At 39.9% G+C, this 18451-nt stretch overlaps 1 protein-coding gene across 15 annotated transcripts in view; it reads right to left on the bottom strand.

Annotated features, from left to right (window-relative positions):
- Positions 1-18451, bottom strand: part of MECOM (MDS1 and EVI1 complex locus) — a 469813-nt gene that overhangs the window by 203081 nt on the left and 248281 nt on the right. Inside the window, exon 1 of one of the 15 annotated variants that reach the window (XM_077929788.1) lies at positions 2354-2375. The exons of the other annotated variants lie outside the window; for them this stretch is intronic. The gene's annotated coding sequence lies outside the window, so the exon portion shown is untranslated. Of the gene's footprint in view, positions 1-2353; positions 2376-18451 lie in introns of those variants that run through there. 15 annotated transcript variants of the gene reach the window in all.

The following is an 18451-nucleotide window of genomic DNA, read 5'->3' as shown; positions in this document are numbered from 1 at the left end:
GAAAAAAATGTTCATGGTATTTTTCAACACACAGGGGAAAAAAGCTCTTTTCAGATGCTACATTGATTAGGAGATAAGCCCTTGCATGCTTATTATACCTTCTGAGAAAATAGGCTTGGGATCCTTATACTATGTAGAGACATATTTTAAAACTTAAAAATAATCCAGGTGTTAAGACATTGGGGACTTTTTCTCTCTCTGAACTGCATTAGTGTAATGAAACTGAGTAGTAAATCCACAGAACCAAATCATACACATAGCAAAGAAGAAGTAGTTCGATCAGTGAAATCCTTCCTGTGTTGTTATGTCAAGACACATGGCTGGGAAAGTCCTCTGCTTGAGACTCTTCTGAGAGATGGGACTTGGCTACATCAAATGTTTCTCTGACTCAGTAGAAGGAAGTTTCTTTTTAAAGAAAAAAATCCTGTTCCAAGCCACCTTCCTACTTACAAATACAAGATGGATATTCATCATAATTATAAAAACAATCACTAAAATAATAAATTTTTAAAACAGTGGTAATGAGCTGCCGCAAGATGTCATCCTTACACAAACAAATATTAAATATTAAAAATTTAAGTAAGCAAGTAGGTTATTAAAGTACATATATAGTCAAACCATCTTTTCAATGAGTTGGACCATTCTAGATGAAGCATTATTACTTCTCACTTGTTCTCCTGCCCCTCACATTCTTCCTAATTCTCTAACAGATTGCACTTTGTGACTGCAGACTCTATGGTTTCTTTCACCACAGCTAGGATCATACAGCCACAACATGTGCTGTGTACATAAAGCTTCACATTCATCACATTCTTATACTGGGGGCATTTGTGTAAGCTCATTGGTCCAAGATGTAGTAATGCAAAGGTGTCTGTGGACAAACACAGGCTCCCTTAGCCTGAAGCGAGATGAGTGGCACACCCCATAATTGCCTTTGACTGCACCTAACTGCCAGGGGTCATACCAGTAGGAACTTTCCTCAGTACTGGGGGGAAATATACAAGATGCCCTCCCCACTCTCCTTCTCATTCAACAGAAAGCACATATTGTCCCATAATCATTTTTCTAGGAGAGATGGTGACTTAAGGCAGATCCACACCATACATTTAAAGGACACCCAATGCACATTTAAAGCACATGGTTTCCTCCACATAATCCTGTGAACTGTAGCTTGTTAAGGGTTCTAGGAATTATAGCCTTGTGAAGAGAAACTACAATTCCCAGAATAGTTTGATGGAAGTTGTGTGATTTAAACGTGCCTTTTGGATCTGTCCGCACTTCTATTTTCTGGGACATCTGCTCAGAGGCAGCAGTGGATCACTGCCTTAACAACTATACTCTATGCCAAATATTAATAACCATCTAGCCCAACCCTTGTAGTTATACCGCTACTGCTCATTTCAACAGGGCATGCACAAGAGAATTTCCAAAAAAGACTGTATCAAAAAGCAAGGCAAAGGTCAATGTGGATCCACAATGTGGATCCCACAGAGCAAAAAGAGGATGCTGCACTCGGAGTAATGGCTGCAGCTGCTCAATGCTGCATGATTAAAAGGGGAGGTTGGTCCTGCGCTTCTGGACCCACCAATACATGTCCTGGGCGGAGTCAGGAAAGAACTTGCTTCTACATTAAAAACAGGCCACACTTCCCTACAGAGGCCCACTGCTCCAAGGGTATATTCAGCTAAGAAGAGCTCCTCCACACAATTCACTGAAATGAACAGGAGCTGTGCAAGAGCACATCAGATACAACTCCAGTTCATGTCTGTGTCTCAGGAGAGTACCCTAGCAGATAGCATCTTTTGAGTAGAAAGACTTCAAAGAGATTTAATTTTAATACATCACTAAACACTTCATTCTTTAGGGTGCCTGTACTTGAAACCAGCCCCCTCCCCCAGGTGAAACCAGCCTAACTCACTACTACCTTTTGAACTCCCTTGGTTACAGACACCCATAGAGACGGTTCTAAGTTTTCAGAACTCTGGCGGTCATCCAGACCGATACCAAATGGACAATATCAGTGAAAAGCACCTGAACAAAAAATAGGAAGAAAGAGTTACCTTTCTCACAGTTACAACATGAGACCCAAGAAATTGTTTCTTTATTAAACATATTAGCGTCTCGGTACTGTTTACTTACTGATATCCTTGAAGGAATGGAATACAAAGATGAGGGTGTGAATGCTATCTGCCGTATCACTCCTTCCAGGCAGCTGGGACATCGTTTTATTTGCTTTATAGTAACTCATTGCCAAGTGCATACATAAAAGTTAAACAAGCTTTTTAAAAATGATAACGCTGAAAAGACAGTTTTGAAAAAAACATATCTCAACACAAAACAACTTCAAACTCACAGCTTAAAAGGGGTGAAGCAGAGGTTAGTGAAGAGGGTTCCTGCAGTTTGTCCTCTGAGCTATTCCAGTAAAAGTTAAGAGGGTGAGCTGCTTTCAGAACACGCTGGCCTGGGTTGTAGGTGGAACTCTAGGACAGTAAGAGGAGGAGTTTGCACCTAAGGAAGAGCAACCTTCTCTTGGCAATGCCAGTATTCTAAAGGAATGCACGTCACCCACTGGTGAATGTATTTTATGCAGGTCTCTCTGTATTTTGTTACCTTTGCGGTTCTCACTGCTAAATCAAAGCCGAGAAAGAAGCAGTGCGGTGAGAGAGAGCACACGTTAGAAAGAGGCTCGATCCCTGTCATCTCCCACTTTTTAGGCTGTCGAGTAACAAGACTTGAAAAGAACTCTGCTTGAGAAAATGGAAATCTGCTGTCAGCATGGACAACATTGGGCAAGTGACCTGATCCACACTTTAAGGCAGTTTATAAGCCTGACTAGATACTATGTTTGGAGATTCTGGTTTAATGGAAAGTATTGGCAAGGCCTAGTTTGGAAACAGGATTTACTTTCTAATATCTGTGCTTATTGCTAGAGCCCTATAACATAGAATGAAACAAACAGACTTTTCAGCATGTTCTTGTCAAACTTGAGAACCCGGATGCCAGCATTATTAAGAACAATTTTTCATTTTGCACGAGTAAATCAACCCACATACTGTACCGCAATGCCTCTGTCAGTTCCCAAACATATATCCTTCTACTTCATGTTCAGTAGTGTTTCAACCCAAAGTAAGAGAATATTGTGCTAGTTTTCATGCTAGTTTTGAATATTTAGAATGATTATGTGATACAGCCCTACTGGGATTGTACAAACTGCTGGTGGCAGAATAGGATATCTAACTGATTTCCTCTGTATAAAATTCTCCACACTTCTGGATGTTACATTGCTCTGATACATATTTTAGTGAGAAGCTATTTTTGGAGAGGTGATTTAGTGCAATAAAATGGAAGAAGAGAGGGTTCAGCACACACCCTTCCTGCTGCTTCACCAAGCCCAACTGCTTCTCTGCTTCTACTGTTTAAAAAGTGACATCAGGGTAATGTTACATGCATTTAACGTTTAATCAGGCCATTATTATTATTATTATTATTATTATTATTATTATTAATAACTCTTCATCCTAAGATTCCAGGGTGAGTTACAACAACGTAAGTAATACAAATGAAAAACAAATAAAACCAAACCATGTACACAGAAAAGTAGCACAGTAGGGAAATGAATTGTAATCTAGGCCTCATCCTAAAGTATTTAGCATTTTCTAAATGTGACTCATTTCTATTTTTCATTATCTTATGAAGAGGAATTTTCAAACAGGAAATCCCTTCATCCTGACACTGCCGTTCACGTTGTGCAACATGGTTACCCTCAGTGTGTTATTTTGGCTTTAGGGCCAGATTCAACTAACCTGTTTCACTAGCAGAAGCCAGTACAATGTCTCCCACTTGATGCAACTACATTTCTGCTTGCCCAATGGAATGATCCCCTCACTCTCCTCCCCCTGAGCCTCCCCCTCCCCAATCCACTCAGGAAGGTCAGGGGAAATCCCAGTACGGCACAGGAGGAAGAGAAAAGCAGGCAAGCAGAAATGTAGTTGTCCAGCATGAGTAACTCCATCCTTTTACTGAGTTGCACAAAATTTTATCATGTGCCAACTCTGCAATTCTCTCAGTTTGTATATGGGCAAGTGGGGAATGGCATGAGGATTGGTACCATACGGCCATTGCATGCAACTTGTGACAATCAGGTACACTGAATCAACTCATCCAAGCTCTTGCAAAAGCTGTCATGTAGGAATCCCCAGCAAAAACCTTTACAAAAACGATGTTCTTTCTCCTAACCATAAGAACATAAGCACCACCTTCTGGATAAGGGCAATGGCCCACTTAGTGCAGCATCATGTTCTCACATTGGCCAAACAGAAGCCCATGGCAAGCCCTAAAGCCGCAAAGCAGGACCTGAGCACAACAGCACTCCCTCACTTGTGATTCCCACAACTGGCATTCAGAAGCATACAGCCTCCAAAAGTGGAAGTAGATCACAGCCTTATCCACCATTAATTTGTCTAATCCTCTTTTAAAGCCATCCAAGATGGTAGCCACCACTACTTCTCATGGGAGCAAATTCCACAGTTTAACTACACACTGTGTGAAAAACTACTTTGTCCTGAATCTTCCAACATTCAGCTTAATTCGATGACCCTGGGCTGTAGTATTATGAGAGAAGAGAAAATACTCTCTCTCCACCTCTCTATACTGTGGATACTTTTAAACACCCCTATCATGTCTTCTCTTCGTTTTTTCTCTTAACTTAAAAAGAGAGCCAGTGTGGTGTAGTGGTTAAGAGCGGTAGTCTTGTAATCTGGGGAACCGGGTTCGCGTCTCAGCTCCTCCACATGCAGCTGCTGGGTGACCTTGGGCCAGTCACACTTCTCTGAAGTCTCTCAGCCCCACTCACCTCACAGAGTGTTTGTTGTGGGGGAGGAAGGGAAAGGAGATTGTTAGCCGTTTTGAGACTCCTGAAGGGGAGTGAAAGGCGGGATATCAAATCCAAACTCTTCTTCTTCTTCTTCTTCTTCTTAAAAAGCCCCAGATGCTGTGTAACCTTTCCTCAACCTTTCCAATCCCTTGATCATTTTCTGAACCTTTTCCAGTTCTACAATATCCATTTTGATCCAAGGTGGCCAGAAGAGTACACAAAATATATAGTGTGACCATACCACAGATTTCTATAATGGTTAAAGGTAAAGGATCCCTGGACAGTTAAGTCCAGTCAAAGGCGACTATGGGGTTGCAGTGCTCATCTCGCTTTTCAGGCCAAGGGAGCCGGCATTAGTCCACAGACAGCTTTCTGGGTCATGTGGCCAGCAGGACTAAACCACTTCTGGCGCAACAGGACACCGTGACGAGTGCCAGAACGCACGGAAATGCCATTTACCTTCCCACCACAGTGGTACGTCTTTATCTACTTGCACTGGTGTGCTTACAAACTGCTAGGTTGGCAGAAGCTGGGATAGAGGAACGGGAGCTCACCCCGTCGTGCGGATACAAACTGCCGACCTTCCGATCAACAAGCCCAAGAGGCTCAGTGGTTTAGACCACAGTGCCACCCACTCCCCCTTGCATAATGGTATTACGATATTGACAGTTTTACAATCAGTTCATTCCCTAGTGAACCATAGCATGGAATTTGCCATTTTCACAGCTGCTGCACACTGGGTCAACATCTACGTTGAACTATCCACCACGACCCCACCAGTTCAAAACCTCATGAGCATGTAGTCATAGCTGGAACGTTAAAACAAAAAAGCTGTATTTAAAATGAAGCTATGGCTGTGTCAGCCACTGATTCAGAAGTTCTCAGTGACTATACAAATCAAGGTCATTCATAATTGCCTCCATCTTTCCCATTCCCTCCCCAGAGAATAATTACTTTGATAAACAAAGTTCTGGTTTATTTTACTTCAGATGTAGAAACGTGCTGCTTTTAGAAAAACATTCAACTTTCTTCCTGCATTAGATGGTTAAGGAGAATATTAGCCAGTGTTCCTTTCACTGTGGAATTGCCATTAGCAGCCAATATTCTCAACCATTTTCACAGTGGTGAGGAAGAATCCACTGTACTTTAAAGAACAGAACCCAAAATGGCTGGATGAAGCCCAGATTCATTTTTTAAAATGATCTTAACATTGCAGAATGCTGGGTATATTAAGGCAAATTAAGTGATTGCTTGCATGGTGAAAGTGTTAGAATAAGAAAACTTTAGAATGCTGCTGAACATGTAATTTAGGAAGTGTTAAAAACCAATTCTACAAACCAAAAGTCTTCTTAACAATGATTATTTTAATATTTGCAGAAAGCCATTGACCAAGTGGTGAGAACTTCCTCCCTTGAGAGGGAATATTCAAGCCAAGGACAGCCATAGAAAAGGTCCTCCCAATGGAGTGTATTTCCAGAAATAAAGGGACACATAACAGGGTCTCTGCAGATTATCTAAATAGGTGAGCATGCTTGTATATGAGAATATGGGCTTTCACTTATCCTGGTTCTCAACCATTTGCACTTTAAAGGTTATCAGGTCCTTCAAATTGTGCCCAGAAACAAACTGGAAGCCAGTATAGTTGTTTCACAGACTCCATTATTAAATTATCTATATAAAAGTAAAGTTCTGTCTGTTTCAAAGGTGACATTACTTTCATACCATTATTGTTTCTGTAGAAGCCTTGTGCCTCATGTTACTCAGAAATGATGGCTAATTATATCCAAATATAGGCCAAGACCTGTCCCTTGATCTCAGGAATCACCATGGGAAATTTGTTATGATATGTTAAGCGGTGTTCAAATGCATAGCAAATGGACAACTAAACAACTTTCCAAGATATATAGCAGATTATACAAAGCAGAGTAGGTTGAGAGGGTGGGTTGTGTATATATATTTGTGTAATTGTGACTGAATAAGATCAATTTATGGTCAAAATGCATTTGGTATTTGTACAAAAATAGAGTTTTTTAATTTTAGTGACACACCAACCTTTGCAGCTATAATATTTCATAAAGTTGAAGGTGCTATGTTCTGAATTGAGCATGGGCCAAAGTGTCAGAAACAGTCCCTCCACTTACTCTGGATGAGTTGAGAACTGGGCAAAAAGCTCTTCTCCACCCTCCTTCTACCATGTGAACATCAACAAAAGATGTGATCATTCTTCCATTATACATCTGCTCACTCTCATTTTACCTGCATTTTGGCTTCTACAATAGAATCAGCTGAATGAATAACAGAACATTCTGAGAAGATCACTGTTGCTGGCCATACTAAGGGGATTGGGGTTAAAAAAAGGTCCTTTGTCTGTGTCTTAGAGTGAGTGGCTGGGGTGCATATTAAGAGGAAGGCTCTGTCAAAACCTCTGTTGATGTTCACACTGGGGGATGGGGTTATAGATCCCCCTTTGGAAGTGAGCAGCTGAGATGTATAAGAAGGGAGTGCTCTGAATCACTGTTAGAAGAGGGTGTTAAGGAGACCCTTGCCTGTACCTTTGCATAAGAGAATGTAGTCTGTATCAAGGCTGGGACATAAGACTTGCTGCAACACAGTCTTGAAAAAAATGGCTTATTATCTTTACAAAACGGACAGCATAATAAAAAGTAAGCATCTATTTTGCAGAGTATCAGTCACTTTCCTCCACTGGAGAATGACACTGAGGGCATTTTTGTGTGTGTGTACAGACACACACACACACACACACACAGAGAGAGAGAGAGAGAGAGAGAGAGAGAGAGAGAGAGAGAGCAGCAGTGCTGCAAACATCTACAGCTTATACCAAATGACTTCTATTCTGTGAGGTTAAAATGTGTCCAAATGTGACTTTTAAAAAACGCAGTTGGGTGGACCACATAAATTGCCTTGTACCCAATAAAAACTCAAAAGCCTTTCCAGTTTCATCTTTGGGGTTCTAATCTTTTAAAAGCATGTTCCGATAGTATTCATTTGATTTGGGTGAGATTGCTCCTCTGAAGGAATGGCCTGTATGTGCATAGACACACTCGCACATGTGGAATTCCTTTTCAGTAATCCTCAAAGAGCCTTTTGATTTTTACTCCTGATTCGCCAGAAAAGTGTGAGTGAGCAACTGAGATGTGTCCTGGGATTTGGATGGCTCCAAGGTCACCACATACATTTACAGAGAAAACATATGGTTATAGCAAAGCTTTCTGCCGTGTTGTAAAGTGGATTTTGGAGGTGTTTTCCACAGGCTCTTACTCTCAAGTGGGTAAAAACTGTTGAATCCAAGGTGAGCAGAGGGAATTCTATAGTATATAAGGTAGCCTATCAACTATTTCCCCACATGATATCAGAGGCAGTTTCAAAGTTATTACTAGCTTCTGCTCCACTCATTAAGCTTATGCTAATTTTTTCCCCTGTTCATTTCTCATGGCTAAATTAAAGAAATTGATGTTCTCATAATGAATTATATAGGATTGCTATATGGCTAATTTTTGGACTATTTTTAAAAATTAATTTTAAAGCAAAGGTTTTATTTATTTTGAAAGGCCTGTTCCTTGGACACATATTTTTAAACATTTGCCTAAGGGAACATGATCGACGCTGATAGAACAGCTACTTTCTGAGCTGTGGAGAATTTTAAAGGAATATTGCACAGAAAGTGTGATAGATGTGCTTTCCTTAATTTTCTGCAAATTAACAAACCCCAAACATACCATGTAAGTTAGAAAGCCAATTTCTACAAATTCATTGCGAGCAAAATAAAATACACAAATAAGGGCTGCTTCCAGATGTGGGTTGTGTATCACAAATGGGTCGTTCAGATCTGAATTTTCTGTGTGTGCAACTGGCATGTAAGCCTTCCACATATTCTGTTTCTTCAGTCATGGATATTAAGTTATTATTCTGCTGTTTGCCATCCACTCCAGTGGTGAAGCTCTGGAATGTAACCAGGCTGTGCTTTCTTTCCCCTCCCTTCAATTGCTCTTCCAGTCTACACTCCTTTTTCAATCTTGGAAATGTGTGCAGGTATTTTTTACTAAAAAAAAACAACCAAAAACCGCCAGAAGTATTCAAGAGCAAATGCTATTAGCCCTTAGTTATAAGGTTTCACAATGTTCAAAAAATAGGCATGTCCTTTGGATGGGGGCGGAATATAAATTTCTACATATTTGGATTTAAATATATAGAGCAGGCATAGGCAAACTCTGTCCCTCCAGATGTTTGGGACTACAGTTCCCATCATCCCTGACTACTGGTCCTGTTAGCAAGGGATGATGGGAATTGTAATCCCAAACATCTGGAGGGCCGGAGTTTGCCTATGCCTGATATAGAGAAAGACAGAGTTATTGCACAAGAGTGATATTTAGAGTGATCTGCTATTTGATTTGGTGAGGGTGGTTGGCAATATCCAATTTCTTTCTTAGGAATAACTTGTAGTGTGCTGTCACTATTAGCACCACAATCACACATTCTCTGAGGCACTCAAAAAAACCACAGCAACAATGTAGTACTGAAATTATGAAAGAGACAAGACCTCTGTTTCCCTCTATCTGAAGTCCAGTGTATTTAGAGAAATTACAATACCCAAGGTAATCCCCACACATCTTAAAGAATAGTGTCTCCAAACCAAGTTCAGGCATGCCTTCAGCATGTAAATAGACATATTTTATTTGGTATTGGGGGCCACCGGAAGCAAAATGGCTATGTTGTCCTCAGGTGAGGAGCAACTGGAAGTAGAGGTGATGAATGGACAAACCACACACACATGGATGCAGTAATGAGCTCCCACACCAGCAGTGACTATGGTTATTTTTACTTCTCAGATTTTCCACAGTAAGAGAACACCCAGATTAAATGTCCTAAAAGTACTGGAGTCATTTAGATTTTTTTTCTTCTTCTTACATTTATATCCTACCTTTCCTCCAAGGATCTCAAGGTAGTGTACAAAGTTCTTCTCTCCTCAGGGACCCTGAAGATCCTCTAGTCCAACCCCCTGCAATGCAGGAAATATTCAGCTATCCCATACAGGGATCAAACCCACAACCTTGGCGTTATCAGCACCATGCTCTAACCAACTGAGCTATCCAGCTGATCATATGTAGTATCTTGAAATAAAATTTGTTACTTTTTGGATAGCACTGATTTTAATTTCTGAGATGTCTGGTATTTGAATATGAAATACACACATACATACACACACACACACACACACACACACACACACACACTTTTGTCTGGTTGATATATAAGCTCAGCTGAATTAATCCCTTCAGCATTGTACGTCACCTGCTGTAATCACTTATGGAGGGGGTAATTAGCTGAAAGAGTCCTATTGTATTGAACCAAGCATTTATGCTAATTATCAGCTTTATTGACTGCTAATTCTAGTTCTCATGCAGCTACCACAGGGTCTTTGAAAAAAGTAAAGCTGCTTTCATAAAGACCAAAAGGTAAACCAGAAGTCAGCAACCATTTTTTCTGGATTTGGGAGACCACTTGTATTTGGCAACTGACGGCTTGCATGCATCGCTATTATTTATTTATGCATCCATTCAGTTCCCATTCCAGTTCAGACCAGTCCCATCTACATTTTTTACCTTTCCTAATCATTTATAAAGCAGTCAGAGTTCCCAAGTCCCATACTAAAATTAAGCAATACTTTGTTGACTCTGATTTTCCTCGATTCACATGACTGGATTGCTAAAGGATGAGTCTGCACATCGTGGTTGACTACTTATTCATCTAGCAATTGGAATTATATAACCGTGCTGCTTTGGCATGTATCCAGGTTTTCTTTGTCAAGAAGACGTTGCCCAACCTGTTTCAACAGGGAAGAGCATTTGTGGCACTGGGAGATTAGAATCTCTCCAAGCATCCCACTAACAGAATGAATAGCATTTTTCTAGGCAACATTCCCATCAGACCTAAATCGGTCTGCTTCACCGGAGATGGAGCTTGATCTCATAGAGTTATTGAGAAAACTTTTTAGATAAGATACAATAAAAAATGAACTTAATCTTGGATCAAGAGGGCTGGTGAGAGTTCTGTGAGAGTGAATTTTTTTTAAAATACAACACATTTTGTATTAGGTTAATAATATTTTGTCTTATATTTCTTAAATTTAGGACAGCAGTGTCTTAGTGCACCTTCCAGCAGTAGTAGTGCTTTGTGGTAGATTGCTTCACATCAATGCTACTGACTTCCAGCCAATTTACAGCAGCTTTGCAGGAATGTAAGTCAGTAATACAGGTAACTCGCAAGAGCCTCCCAGAGCTTGGTAAGCAAGTCTGAGAGTTTAAAAGTTTTTCTGTGCTGGGAAAACCCTGCACAAAAAAAGCTTTTACGCTCTTGGCCTTCTGCACGTTTAATTTGTGTGATATCAACTAGCCAGTGTTCAGCCACGTGAAGTTGAAATCACAGATGTTAAGTGTGCGTAAGTTGTGAGTTGCCTGTATACGCATTGATTTCAACAACTAGCGGTTACTACTTTCATCGTCCCATGGACACAGTGAGTAGGGTAGGCTCAAAACAAGATGGAAGAAAAAGAAGTGTTTGTGATTTGATTGCATCATTCTGCCATCGATAGTTTGTGGTTGGACCAAATTACATGTAATGTAGGCATCATTTATCTTCAGCATATTTTATTTGTTTGAAAGCAGCCTCAGATGGATCAAGTTTGTTGTGGCTGCCACAGTGGATGGGAATCTGTATTTTTGCTCTCCACTGATAATAGCTGCTTTTCCATTGGCAAAACAGTACAGGGAGACTGAGATAATCTCCCACCCTCTGGTGCTGCACCGGGATCCCCAATTCCCTCCCCACTGAGGTGTTTGGCACCTTCACTATGCAGCTTTCAGTGAATGATGAAGATTCATCTCTTTACTTTGGCCTTGACATTTGAGATATCTGTTTTCAGGAGCCACCACATTCCTGTGAATGTAATTTGTTTTAATTGTTTTTAATACTGAATTTTAAATAGCTGTAACCTGTCCTTGGATGTGCTGGTGAAGGGTGGGTAATTAATAATAATCATAATAATAATAATGCTTTTAGCTAATGTGAAAGTCGCTGGAAGTTGAGATCATGGATTTTCCTTGTCACATGTAAACTGATCCTCCCAACTGGAAAGTTTAACTAGTTTACAGAGCAATTTTACGGAGGTCTGCAGGAGAGAATCAGTGGCAAAGGAACCTCAATTTCCTATGCTCTGCCAGGTTCACATCAGAGACTGACAAGCAGTTTTTGGTTTATGTTTGGATACCAATGAATGCCATTTTGAATCAAGATGGCAGGCTGAAAGCATTCCAAATTGCATTGATTTGCACACCTACAAAGATATGACCAACAGATTTGGTGTGACAGTTCCTGAGATCGAGGAGTGGGTTTTGATCTGCATTTGGACACTGTTGGGCACCATGTTGAATCAAGGTGGTAAACCAAACCATTTCAAATTGCACAGATTTGGACAGGAAAAAATGCAGTCGCATTGACATTTTACCAATTAGAATGCAGTGCCTGTTAAATACCGTATGTGTAAATGGAAAGAGATGTGGGTCCCAGATTTAGTGAAACTTGGGGTGGGTTATTTGCCCACATTCATATTTCAGAGAATTCATTATAAAGATCTTTGGCTTTGGCTCACTTGAACTGATAAAAAAATAAAAACTATAATCTTATGGAACAGCTTCATTTTCCCTACAGACTGGTTATCCAAGCCAATGGAAGTTTTAGGGCTTAACTAATAACATTGAGATTGAAGGAACTGTGCCCAAAAGTTTAAATCTAAATGCTGTCATTTACATTCTAATTTATCTGATGTAGACATTGTTCCATTTTGTTTGTTCTCTGCATACATCTGGATTTTGACATTGTCTGGTATGCAGTAACCTCATAATCATCTTGCAGCTTAAATTGCATTGCTTTAACTCTGTAAACTATATTAATGAATGCTGTCACTTTCCTTTTAAAGACAGCAGATACTAAACTGAATATATTGGTTAAATAGTAGAATAGTGGTTACATAAAGCACCATTTATAGGTGAAAAGCTGATCCTGCAAAAATCAAACAACAAAATGCCCAATCATATGAAATTGGTACTTCAGCACTGGAATTGGATACCAAAGAGAGGACATGCTTCAAATGGTGACAGTCAAGCTAATTCAAAATCAAAACCTCATCCACTAGCTACAAATTACGAGTTTAGTCTTTTATTCAGTGAGTGCAACCCAAAAGCTAAAGTGCACAGTACAATAAATAGTTATTATGAAAAGTGAAAAGGCTATATTCAATTCCATCAATCCAACTAGGATCTTCAAAGTTAAAAGCTAACCCTTATTAACGGGTTAACATTTTGTTTTGAGGCATTTTTCACCTTTGTCCTGCTCCTTATGTTTGTACGTGTGCTCACTCCAATGAACGCACAGAGGCCTTCCATATGAACATGTGTTAGTGAGTGTTAGTGAGAGATCATTCCCAGCCCTTCATTACAGTTCTGAAGTCTCCTTTAATTGGAGAAGCTGGAAGCAGAGCCTGAGACTTTCTGTATGCAAAGCATGTGGAACAGAACCCTGCATTGACAGAGCTGTGTCGTCCATTGAAATGGATAGGGGAGCGCCCACATGTAGAGATTCCATGTGCCACTGGAACTCCTTTGCATGAAACAGGTAGATAGGTTTTGACTTTTGACGATTAGATGCCCACAATAAAGGCCACATACTGTATATTGTTGCTGCTGACAGATAATCACATGTGGTCTGAAATTTGTTTTAAACTGTTTTTTAAATCAAATTTTAAATTGCTGTAACATGGCCTTGGTTCTGATGATGAAAAGGGATAATATATTGAAATAAATAATAACAATACAGTAATAAAACACTAAGTTTGTGTGTGTAAGGGAGAGAGAAACAGAAAGAATAATAGAAACATAGAATTGTAGAGTTGGAAGGGACCACGAGGGACATCTAGTCCAACCGCTTGAAATGCAGGAATATTTTGTCCAATGTGGGGCTCACAATCCTGAGATTAAGACTCTCATTCTCTACCAACTGGGGCCAAATCCTATAAATGGAGAGCTTGCTTTGTTGTTGAAAATCTTAGTAATCCATCACAAGAGCCCTGAGCCACAAAGAAGGGTATGCAACATCTGCTCAATTTTAAACAAATCTAACTTACAGAGATGAAACTGCATTCATGTAACATTTATTTTTTCAGATATTGTATGATTCCCTCCTCCCTATTTTGTTGCATTAGAAGTTTATGTGGCAAAGTAGCTGTGATGTCTGACCCCTTGACCTTTTACACAGGGAAGTTAAAATTCCAGTTAAATAACCCACTGTTCCATGCCATTCAGAGGAAACCATCTTTTCAAAAAATATGACAGAAATTCTTGTAATAACATTTCCTGAGTACAATCTAGAGACTATTTGGGGGAAACAGTATGAAGTCATAGAAGCAGTGTTATTACCTATGAAGTGTGTGAAATATTAATAAGAGCAATATTCTTTATCACCAAAGAAAGAAGAAACCCACAAAGGGCTCCATTATATTATTTGCTTGATTAAAGTTAGTTAACACTTTGAAAACATGGAACCTTTCCTCCTGAAGGGCATATTAAACAGCAAGGTGAGCACCAGAACTGTGGGTGGGATATCTAAGGTGAATTTCTCTGCTTTCCCCCTGACTGTTAGCATAAGAAAATACCATCCCAATCCTCGTGGTTTTCCTTTTTCAAGAAGAGAAAAGGGAACTACAAAGCTGGACACACAGCCTTTGTAAGCCCACTCCATTTTCATAACCTGTTATTCTTTCCCCCTGGAAATACAAGTAGTTACTGGCAATAGTGTGTATTTTTTAAGTGAAACTATTAAGCACTCCATTGTTTACTACATTGTTTTCTCAGGTCAGTTGGTCAGGCATGATCTGAGTTATAGGACACATCCAAAGGGCTACAGGTTAGCTAGAGTCTCTCTCTCTCTCTCTCTCTCTCTCTCTCTCTCTCTCTCTCTCTCTCACACACACACACACACACACACACCTTCCCCAGAGACCGTCACACTAGTAATAGTGAAACTCACTAGTCTGAAGGATAGGACTTTTATTTTTACACTAGTGTGTGCACAATGTTGTAATTGACCGCTAGAACCTTGTGTAACTCTAGAACAATGAACACTACTGATACTACTTTAAGAGCTACTTATGGCATCAGAGCCATCAGTGTACATATTGTAAATCACACTGTATCTGGCTCTGGTACTATTTAAAAGATGCTCCATTAAAATACTGCACCTCTTTCCTGAAAGGTTGACATATTACTGCCCATGTCCTACTTGAAGTGATAAATTGTACTGAATGACTGAGTAGGTTATCTTGTTCTAGAAATGGCCAATGTATGAGAATGAACTTTGACCTGTTTAAATGAGGTTTAATACTTATTGGCACAGACCTGGAAGCGGTTCTCTTTGTGACCTGCTGAATGAATGTAATCATGTAAGTTAAATAACTACGTACCATGGGACTATGATACATATAGAACTGTTTGTTTCCTTATTCATCGGCACAGAGTGAACAACAGGAATTCTACTAAAACTAAATTTGGGGGTAGGATGATTACTGGGTATTCTTAAGATTTCACTGGTAACAATATATGATTTTTGTATCAAATAATTGTGAGTTTTAATATGAAAGCATTTAGATGCCATGAAAAAACAAAAACCTCCTAACTACTATTTCAAGACAAATAGGTTCAATTTGAGCTGTTCAATTTCATTTAACTTTTCCTCTTTGGCTCGCTTGTGAATATCATCAATTCTAAGGGGCCTTTCCACATGATAATTCAAAGAGTTCTTTCCTTTGTCAATAAAATATCCACCCCGCTCCTGATAATACTTACCTAAACTTGTTCCTCTCAAAATTTCACAGCTCTTTCACCCAAACAGGAGCATCAAATTTGTTTTAGGTGAAACATAGTAACAAATCTACTCTATGTGAAATAAAGCAAGTGAAGATTCTAGTCTTGATGGAAGGCTGATGATAACCTCATTGTGGGGCAATGTTCCTTTTAGCTGAAAGTTTAACTGATATTCCTTACCCACTCTTTTATTTAAACATCTGGCCAGAATGTGAGATGCTAGCTCTAGTGTAAGGGGAGCGGGGTTTCCGCAGCTTCCAAAAAATTACAGAGAAATAAACTCACCCTAAGGTTATGAAAATGATGAGGCACCGCTTTTGAATTTGCCACACTGATCAAAAGTGTCTCACTTACAATAATAAATTATCACTGCTGTTGTTAAAAAATGGGTCCTAGTGCATAGTATATAAGACTGTTGTGCAATAGTCTAAAATACAAAGAAGTCACAAATGCTAAAGGTGGGTACATATAAATTAATCCTGACAGTAGTCCATGGAATTATACGCTGCATTTTTCACAGTTACATTGTACTCAAAGCAGTTCTCAGAGGAGATAATGTAAATGCAACAGCCATATAATACAGAACAGCAGTTTTCCCCAACCTGGTCCCTTCCAGAATTTTTGGTCTTTTATTCCCATCAGCCTTGATACTAGCCATAGTGTCTGGGGTTAATGGGAGTCATAGTTCCAATACCTGGACAGCACTAGATTGGAGAAAACTGCACCACCCTACAGTTGACTGTTCAACAATTAACTGCTCATTTTAAATGTATCAAAAGTTTAAATGAACATAAAACATGCTAATAGGCCAGTTAAAAATATGCAGTACCAATAACATTGCACACACATTGAGCAAAAACTAATATATACATCCTTATAGAGGCTTCCATCTTGGTTTTGTTTTAAACTTCTGGAAACGGGGCTTATTGATATGGAGGTCATACTGAACTTTGCATATAAGGACTCAGCCCTGGACACTTTAAAATAATGCTTTTTTTTTTTTTTTTGGTATTATATAGCATGTTTCAAGTGATTGAAGGATTTCATGCAGGCCCACCAACATTTCGTAGATTAAAATAGGGACACTCCAAAGTCCTTTGTCCCCAACATTCCACAAGGATGCACTCCACTCTACTCCTGGTGAAGAATAATCTGAAAAAGGAGTTTTTTTGCTTGTTTTGTTGTTACATATATATTAGAAACATGCAATTGTACTTCAGTATTTTATCAACAATTCAAAATACAGTGGTACCTTGGGTTACATACGCTTCAGGTTACATACGCTTCAGGTTACAGACTCCGCTAACCCAGAAATAGTACCTCAGGGTGAGAACAGAAATCGTGCTCTGGGGGCGCGGCGGCAGCAGGAGGCCCCATTAGCTAAAGTGGTGCTTCAGGTTAAGAACAGTTTCAGGTTAAGAACGTACCTCCGGAACGAATTAAGTACTTAACCCGAGGTACCACTGTATACCTTTGCAGCTACAGCAAAAAATATATTGGTGCCTTTGGGCTTGTGTGCATGCATTTACCTACATACGCTCCAGCAATAAAATACATGTGCCATTCAGAGATTTAACTTTTAGGGAAGTGAAGAAGAGAGTTGAATCCTGAAGAATGGCTACCCTAGCACCTCAAACTAATATTTCCCCCACCCAATAAGGCATCTACAAAGAGAAAAACCAGAGACCAAACAGGGATTTACTGCGGGCAAGGATGGGGAAATTGCCTACTGTCTCTCCTGCTAAATGAAGACAATTGGAGCATATGGGAATACCAACTTTTCCCAGAACATGAAAATGTCTGACTACCAGGTAGGCTTCAGACCTGGAACCTGAACTACTACCTAGAAACTGTTAAGGACTGATTTATGTATGAATGCATTCACCAACTTATCATATGATGGATAGAAACTGAATATGTGAAACAGTATTGAGTTTGAGGTGATGTCAGGTCAGGTGATATGAGAGTTTCGTGAGCCCATTTAAAAAAAAAACAACTCATTTTGTCACCCCCCTCAGTGATGACACCCGGGGCGAACAGCACCCCCTGCACCTCCCTTTCTCCTCCACTGGCCACCCCACAAGCAGGCAGCAACATTATTTCCTGGGGAATGGGGGATAAACTAGATTTTAAAAAAACATCTTCAGCAACTTCCAAGACTAAAAGAGAGAGTGCTGAGAGGCCCCGCAGTGCCACTGGGCACCTAGCCACCAACCCGCAGCTCAACTTTCTGGTCATCAAAGGCAGGCAAAGCATGCATGCCCGCAAGGACGCATCGCCACCCAGGAAAAGTGGGTGGGATTAATGGGATCTGCCAAGAGAGAACCGCTTCCCAGTGCCCTCCCCATTTTATGTGAATTCACGTATATGCATTGAGTCCGGGAACATAGCCCCCACATATTGGGGGGGGGGTGCCTGCCTGTACTGCAGTCATCTCACGATAAGCATCAGTATGTTTATCCCTTGTTTTTCTGTTATACTGAGCTTTCAGGCTTATCTTAATGAATCTACAACTGAACCCAAGTCTCCCAGATCCAGGTCCAGCCAGTTATTCATAAGGACACAACAGGCAAGCATATTGTAGATGTTAAAAAAATGCTTTCATGTTATTTTTCCTGCAAAATTTGGCTTACCCAATGGTGGTGGT

Source organism: Podarcis muralis, chromosome 6 (genome assembly GCF_964188315.1).
Source record: "Podarcis muralis chromosome 6, rPodMur119.hap1.1, whole genome shotgun sequence".
NCBI classification, from domain to species: Eukaryota; Metazoa; Chordata; class Lepidosauria; order Squamata; family Lacertidae; genus Podarcis; species Podarcis muralis.
The sequence above is the reverse complement of the archived record's forward strand: the minus strand, read 5'-3'. Positions and strand labels throughout refer to the sequence as shown.